The sequence below is a fragment of the Ursus maritimus genome, unplaced genomic scaffold (genome assembly GCF_017311325.1).
Source record: "Ursus maritimus isolate PB19 unplaced genomic scaffold, ASM1731132v1 scaffold_19, whole genome shotgun sequence".
NCBI lineage: Eukaryota > Metazoa > Chordata > Mammalia > Carnivora > Ursidae > Ursus > Ursus maritimus.
Genome location: NW_024424341.1, coordinates 40,892,919 through 40,899,907, shown reverse-complemented (window position 1 = coordinate 40,899,907; position 6,989 = coordinate 40,892,919).

The window sequence follows — 6,989 nt, the reverse complement described above, 5'->3', positions numbered from 1 at the left end:
TGTTCATGGAATTTAGGAAAGTGTTGTATTTGAACTTTTTCCCTTTTTCTTTCTTTCTTTCTTTCTTTCTTTCTTTCTTTCTTTCTTTCTTTCTTTCTTTCTTTTTCTTTCTTTCTTTTTCTTCTCTCTCTCTTTCTTCTTTTTTCCCTTCTTTTCTTTTCTTTTTTTTTTTTTTTAAGATTTATCTGTTTGGGGGAGTGGGGAGGGGCAGAGGGAGAGAGAGGCAAGCAGACTCTGCAGAGTGGAGAGCCCACGGGGCTCAGTCCCAGGACCTCGAGATCATGATCTGAGCTGAAACTAAGTGTTGGACACTTAACCACGCAGGTGTCCCAGTATTTGAATTTTCTAACACATAGAACAGTGCTGGGCACATGGTAGGTGCTAAGTCAGGATTTTGTTCACTGAGTAAATCATAAAACAAGTTTTTGTTTGTTTCCCATCAGGAGACTTTTAATTGCAGAGGTGGGGGTGGAGGGGACATTATGACATGCAGCATTTTCTGAATGTGTTTGATCAGGAAACCTTCCACTGAAAGAGCATCTTGGGGGCTGGTGGGCTCCAAGCCATCCTTAGAGAGGTGAATGTTGTGTGTATGTGTATGGGTGTGCACACATATGCACCTGTGTGTGTGTCTCTGTGTGTCTTCTTGTCTCTGCATGTCTGTGTCATGTGTGTCATCATATATGCATGTATGTCTGTGTCTCTCTGTGTGTCTCTAGTGTCTGTGTGTGTCTGTGTCTGTGTATCATACAGGCACTCATCTGTTCTCTTCCACTTACCTTCCAAAGAGGCTATAGGCGCAGAGGGGATTGTTCCTGGCCCCATCGATTTTGCCTCCTCTGCCTCGATAGACAAAAATGCCTATCCACAAACCCTCCCACTCTCATGTCTCGGCCAGATCCTTCAGCACCACGGACAGAGCCCCATGGCTGGGTCTAGGGTGTTGGAACCCAGCTGAACCCACACGCATCATCTTCTGAAGCTTCCCAACCGTCTCATGAGGTGTCTTCCCCGTTTTACAGATAAGGAGAGGCTCAGGGAGGTTATTTCCCCCAGACTCTCCCAGCTCGTAAGTAGCAGAGCTTAATAATGAAATCAAATACCCATACTCATAATGGTCTTTACTTCATGCAGTGTTTGTGAAATCCATGTGGTCACCAGCTAGCAAAGCAGTATTTCGATGGACAAAGTCATAAGGCTTCTGGGGGCTATGCCTAAGGAATTTGGGTCAGGAATGCATATATCTGATCACAAATAAGATCTTTTTTTTTTTTTTTAAGATTTATTTATTTGGGAGAGAGCGAGAGTGAGCACAAGCAGGGGGAGGGGTAGAGGGAGAAGCAGTCTCCTGATGTGGGGCTCGATCCCAGGACCCTGAGATCATGACCTGAGCCGAAAGCAGACGCTTAATAGACTGAGCCACCCAGGGGCCCACAAATAGGATCTTAAAAAGAATAGACACTTGGAGGAAAATTACCAAATCTCTTTTATACAAATTCCCAGATTCCTCATTTCTTTTCCTACATTATTCTTTGAGATACTTGACGAATATACAAATGTTTTTAAAAATACTTTATCAGATGGGAGCACATCATGTGTACTGTTCTGCTACTTGCCTCCGTATGTGTGTACGAGCATATAATGTATCTGTGTATCTACGGATCTACTCTTGTATCGATGTCCGTATCTGTCCGTGTATCTGTATGTGTGTGTATGTGTCTGCCATCTATCCACTACCACCTAGCTACCTACCTACTCGTGTATCCAAGATTGTTCCGGAGAGGTCCATGCACATCATCTCACTCCTTTCAATATTTTCACAACATTTCATTGTGGATATAACATTCTGTTACCTAGTAGCACCGTGAGACTGTCTCTTATCTTCTGCTATGGTAACAATGCTCCAGCAAAACTCACTGCTCCTCTCCTGGCATCTAGGAGCTGCATGAAGGGCAATGTGCATTTGAAGTCTGACAGATACGGCCTCTCCCCAGAGGTTAGACTGACGGATTGTGTCCTCGACAATGTACGAAGTGACTCTTTCTGGGTGCCCTCCCCGTGAGGACGATGTGGTTTGGAGTGTTACTGGGGTCCAGAGCAGACCACCAAGAAAGAATTCTTGAGACGTCTTTTGTGCAAAAAAAGGTGGTTTTGTTAAAGCTCGGGGACAGGACTGGTGGGCAGAAAGAGCTGCGTGAGGGGTGACTGGTTATATACTTGGGAGTTGGGGGAGGTAAATACAAAGGGAGGTGTCCGAAAGGACTTTGATATGCTAAAGAAGATGCACCAGATTCTGGAGGCCTGCCTGTTGTCAAGCTAAGGTGGTTTTTCCCTCTAGTAAGGCATTAAGACCGTTGGGAGTTTCCTGGAGGAATGTTGTACTCAAGTACTGATCGATAGGCTGCAGGTTAAAAGGAAATTCCTTTCTGCCTTTGTTTCCCCCTTCACTAAGGGGGGGAGGGTGATATTTGGGCTCCAGGAAATGGAGTCTGTGGGTCTCTGAAACTTAGGCTAGTGATAAGAATGCTGCTTCCTTGTAAATCACTAGGACATTTGTAAACCGAGGGCGACTCCTGTCCTGCATGACTGTGACCTCTATCAGTGAGCCATTTGTTTTTTCCTTCCCTTAGTTTCAGGGCTGGCAAGAGCGCCGCAGGGATGTCACCCGTACCCCAGCTGGGGGGCAGGGTGGGTGTGGGGTGTCAGCTCGTGCCTGGCCCTCATCAAGGGGACACGTGAGCCAGGGTTTTGAGATGGCCATTATCGAGGAGGACGCAGTCTCATGTGCGCCTACTGTGTGCCTGGTGCTTCAGAGACAGCACCCTGCCTCAGGGTCACACCGTCTCTAGGAAGCAGGGGCTATGTTCTCCATCAGACAGACAGAGAAGCGGCCTCAGCGAGTGGGGGTGACCCATCCTAACATTTACAAGGAGACACAGTAACACCGGGTCTCAGTCACCGGGTTCTGCCACACACCACATAGACACGGCTAGATTTTGTTGCTGTTAAGTGAAGCCACTGGCCCGAGATCTGCTGATCCGTTATCATTCCCGTGGGATGGAAATACCCCCAGAACTCCACCTAGTTTGGCGGCTTCTTCCAACCCGCCCCCCCTTGTCTGGAGAGGCTCCTCCCTCTCCCTAACTGGTTTTGATGTGGGAAACAAAGGCAGAAGAAAAAACATAAATTTCCTTACTCTCTACAGCCCATTGACAAGTCCTTGAAACAGGCAGAGTGACCTTCCTCTAGGGACTCAGCTGCCTTGATGTTAATACTTTGCTGAGGGCAAAAGGCAATCCTAGCCCAACACCCAGGATCCTGTAAGTCTACTTTAACATATAAAAATTCCTTTGGAAACTTCCTTTATCTCTAAACCTCCCAAGAGACATGTTGGCAGTCATCCCCCAAGCATATGACCGACCAATATACATCTCATGACTGAGGTTTTATTAGACAGTAAGATGACCTTTTCCCAACAACAGCTAGCCCCCTCAAGGTCCTGGAAGCCTTGCTTCCAAAATTCCTTAGAGGCTCAGGCTAACCCTAACCCCCTCCCAACTTGAGGGTATATAATGGGCCACTCCTCATGACCCCAGTGCAGCTCTTTCTGCCCATGGGTCCTGTCCCCGTGCTTTAATAAAACCACCCTTTGCGCCAAAGACGTCTCAAGAATTCTTTCTTGGCCGTGAGCTTCGAACCCTAACATCTTTCCTACATCACATTCACTGCTGTGAATACATCCAGAACAGTTTATTTTTATTTATTTTTGATAGAGTGTGCTGGGCAAGTGGGGGGAGGGGCAGTGGGGGAGGGGCAGAGAGAGAATCTGAAGCAGACTCTGGCTGAGCACGGAGCCCTGGCCTGGGTGGGGGGGTCGATCCCACCACCAGATCATGACCTGAGCTGAGCCCAAGAGTTGGGTGCTTAACGGAGTGAGCCACCCAGGCGCTCCCCGGAACAGTTTAGCAATAGGCTTCTACAGTGCAGAAATGTTCCGTCAATCTGGTTGAGGTTCCTCTCCCAGAGCTTCCTAGGGTCCTCTAGGAAAACGCTGGTCTCTGCTGCCACTGTCTGGATTCTTGAAATCAGTACAATCAGTTCTTTAATTTTTAAAAGAGATTTATTTATTTTAGAGCAAGAGTGTGGGTGGGGGGTGGGGAGGCACAGGGGGAGAGGGAGAGAGAGCATATCAAGCAGACTTCCCGCTGGGTGTGGAACCCGATGTGGGCTCCGTGTCACAACCCTGTGATCGTGACCCTGAGATCGTGACCCTGAGACCATGACCTGAGCTGAAATCAAGACTCAGACGCTTCACCAGCTGAGCCACCCAGGCGCCCCTATTTCATATCATTTCAATGCATGGATCTGAGTTAGGTCTTGGTTTTTTTGTTTATTGAAGTAAAATGCACATAATGCAAAACCAACCATTTTTCTAAAACTTTGTAAGATTGTTTAACCACAAAATTAACAAAATATCCTGAACTATGTTAATTTTACTTTATAAAAAGTATAAATGACCTCATCATAACCTCATATATCCTGATCACCCCCCAAAGGCCCCACCTCCTAATACCATCACATTGGAAATAGAGTTTCAACAGCTGAATTTGGGGGGGTGGGGCACGGACATTCAGTCCATAACAGTTATAGAAGGAGATTTTTTTTTCTTTCAGTAAAAATAGCTTTCTGATTTTTGTCTCTCTGCTCCCCGTTCAACTTTTAATCATGATCGTCTGTGGCAAAACAATGAAGAAACACCATTTCTGACACAGAGGCTCCCAGACCATGGAAGGACCTGAGTTGGTTTTCCCAAGAATTTAAGACCTCTGCAGCCAGACTCTTTCTTTTTAAAAGAATAGACTTAATTTTTTTTCGGGGCAGTTCTGGGTTCACACGATTTGTGGAAGGTGCAGAGATTTCCCACCTAACGCCTGGCCCACCCACGCACGGCCTCCCCCGCCCCCCCCATCAACATCCGGGCCAGAGCGGTGCGTTTGTTACCACCCATGAACCTGCAGTGACGCGCCGTTGTCGTCTGAAGCCTGTAGGTTACATCAGGGAGCATTCTCGGTGGTGCGTGTTCTGCTGGTTTGGACGAATTTATCTGTCATTCTAGCATCAGTCAGAGTAGTTTTGCCGCCCGAAGTCAACCTGCTCACCTCGCCCGCCTCCTTCGCCCCTGGCAAGCACTTGTCATCTTACGGTCTCCGTAGTTTGACCTTTCCAGAACGCCCTGTGGTTAGGATCGTATGGTGTGCAGCCTTTCTGATTGGGCTCCTTTAACTTGGTAGGGTGCACTTCCGTTCCCTCCATGTCTTGGCTTGACAGCTCGTTTCTCTTTGGCGCTGAGCATATTCCGTTATCTGGACGGGCCACAGTTCATTTGTGCATTTGCCTCCTCCAGGAAGGGCACCTTGGTTGCTCCCACGGTTTTGGCAACTGTGGGTAATGCCGCCACCCTCTGGGGTGTCGGGTCCGCGGCTGTCCCTTTCCTGTAGAAGCCAGCAGTGGCGGTGTCCTCAGCCCTGTGTGCTGGCATGGGGTTGCCTGTGGAGCAGCCCGACCCCCTGGGGTTCAGGGGAGGTCCCCTGCTTCGTGTAGACGGACGGTCCTCGGGCAAGGGCGCTTGTGCCCAGAGGTGACACCTGGTAGCGTCTGGAGTCTTTTTAGTTGTCACGACTGGGGGCAGGCGGGTGGCCTTGGCGTCTTCGTGGGTAGAAGCCAGGGCTGCTGTCAGCATATTCCCACGCACAGGACAGCCCTCCTTCCCCCCTCTCCCCACAATTGTGCTAACAGTGCAGAGGATGAAAACGCGCGCGGGCGGGCCGTGCAGCGGCTCCTGGAGGAGGAGACGGTGCTCTGCTGCCATCTAGTGGGCATCGGGGGAGGCTCACGGGCCGCGCAGCGCCGCGGAAGGGCAGGCGGGCATCCCCACCCCAAGCCACATCGGTGCTGATGCCTTAGGCTGCGCTCGGTAACGACGCGGCGGGAGGCTGTTTCCCGGTTCGGTTGATTCAGCCGTGCCGGGAGGTTGTGGGGGAAGAGTCGTGGGGTACAAGACGGCATGAGGGATTTTGGGGGAAGATGAACTCTTCTGTGTATTTTGGTGACGGCCGTCCAACTGCTCGTCAAAACTCAGAACGGTACACTAAACAGAGGGAAATTTCTACTGTATGTAAATCACGCCCCAAAACCAACCTCAGGCTGCAAAGTCAAAAGCAGCCGGCGCGCTCCTGCTAACGTGACTCTTGGTGGGATGAGCTGGTTGGACATTTGCAGCGTGTACTTGTGACTCTCCCCCACACCCCCCCGGACCTTGTCGGTCTTGCGTGCTGCTGAACTGTCAGCCCTGGCCCAGCGGCCAGCACACAGGCCCTGGGCATTTCTAAGAATAATCTGCACCTTGTCTCCTCCTTTTGGAACTTGGAATCAAATGAGAAATCAGGAGTTAGATATAGATCAAGATGTCGCCTCTATTACTCAAAGCTCCGTTGGTCTGATGGCCTGTATTTGCAGATTTTTTTTTAAGATTTTATTTGACAGAGAGAGAGCGCACGTGTGCGCGAGCATGAGCAAGGGGAAGGAGCAGAGGGAGAGGGAGAAGCAGGGTCCCTGTTAAGCAGGGACCCTGATGTGGGACTCGATCCCAAGTTCCTGGGATCATGACCTGAGCCGAAGGCAGACACTTAACTGAGTCACCTAAATGCCCCCGTGTTTGCAGATTCCCAACAGTTTGCCTTAATCAGAGTCCCAGAAGCTTGGTGCATGGAGAAGGGCAGAGTGTACATGTCCTAAGGACAGGCTGCTTGGAAGGACTGCCCAGAGGGGCTCAGCCACACAGGCCTGGTGTCCTCCTTCTGGCCTTACCAACTAGGTAACTTCATCTCTACCCTTGGAGTTGGCTGGGGAGGGGGCGGGGGCAAGACATTAGCTGCCCTTTCCAACATGCAGAAGTGAGTTGAGAGTGGCTTCCCCCTAGAGCATAGGGC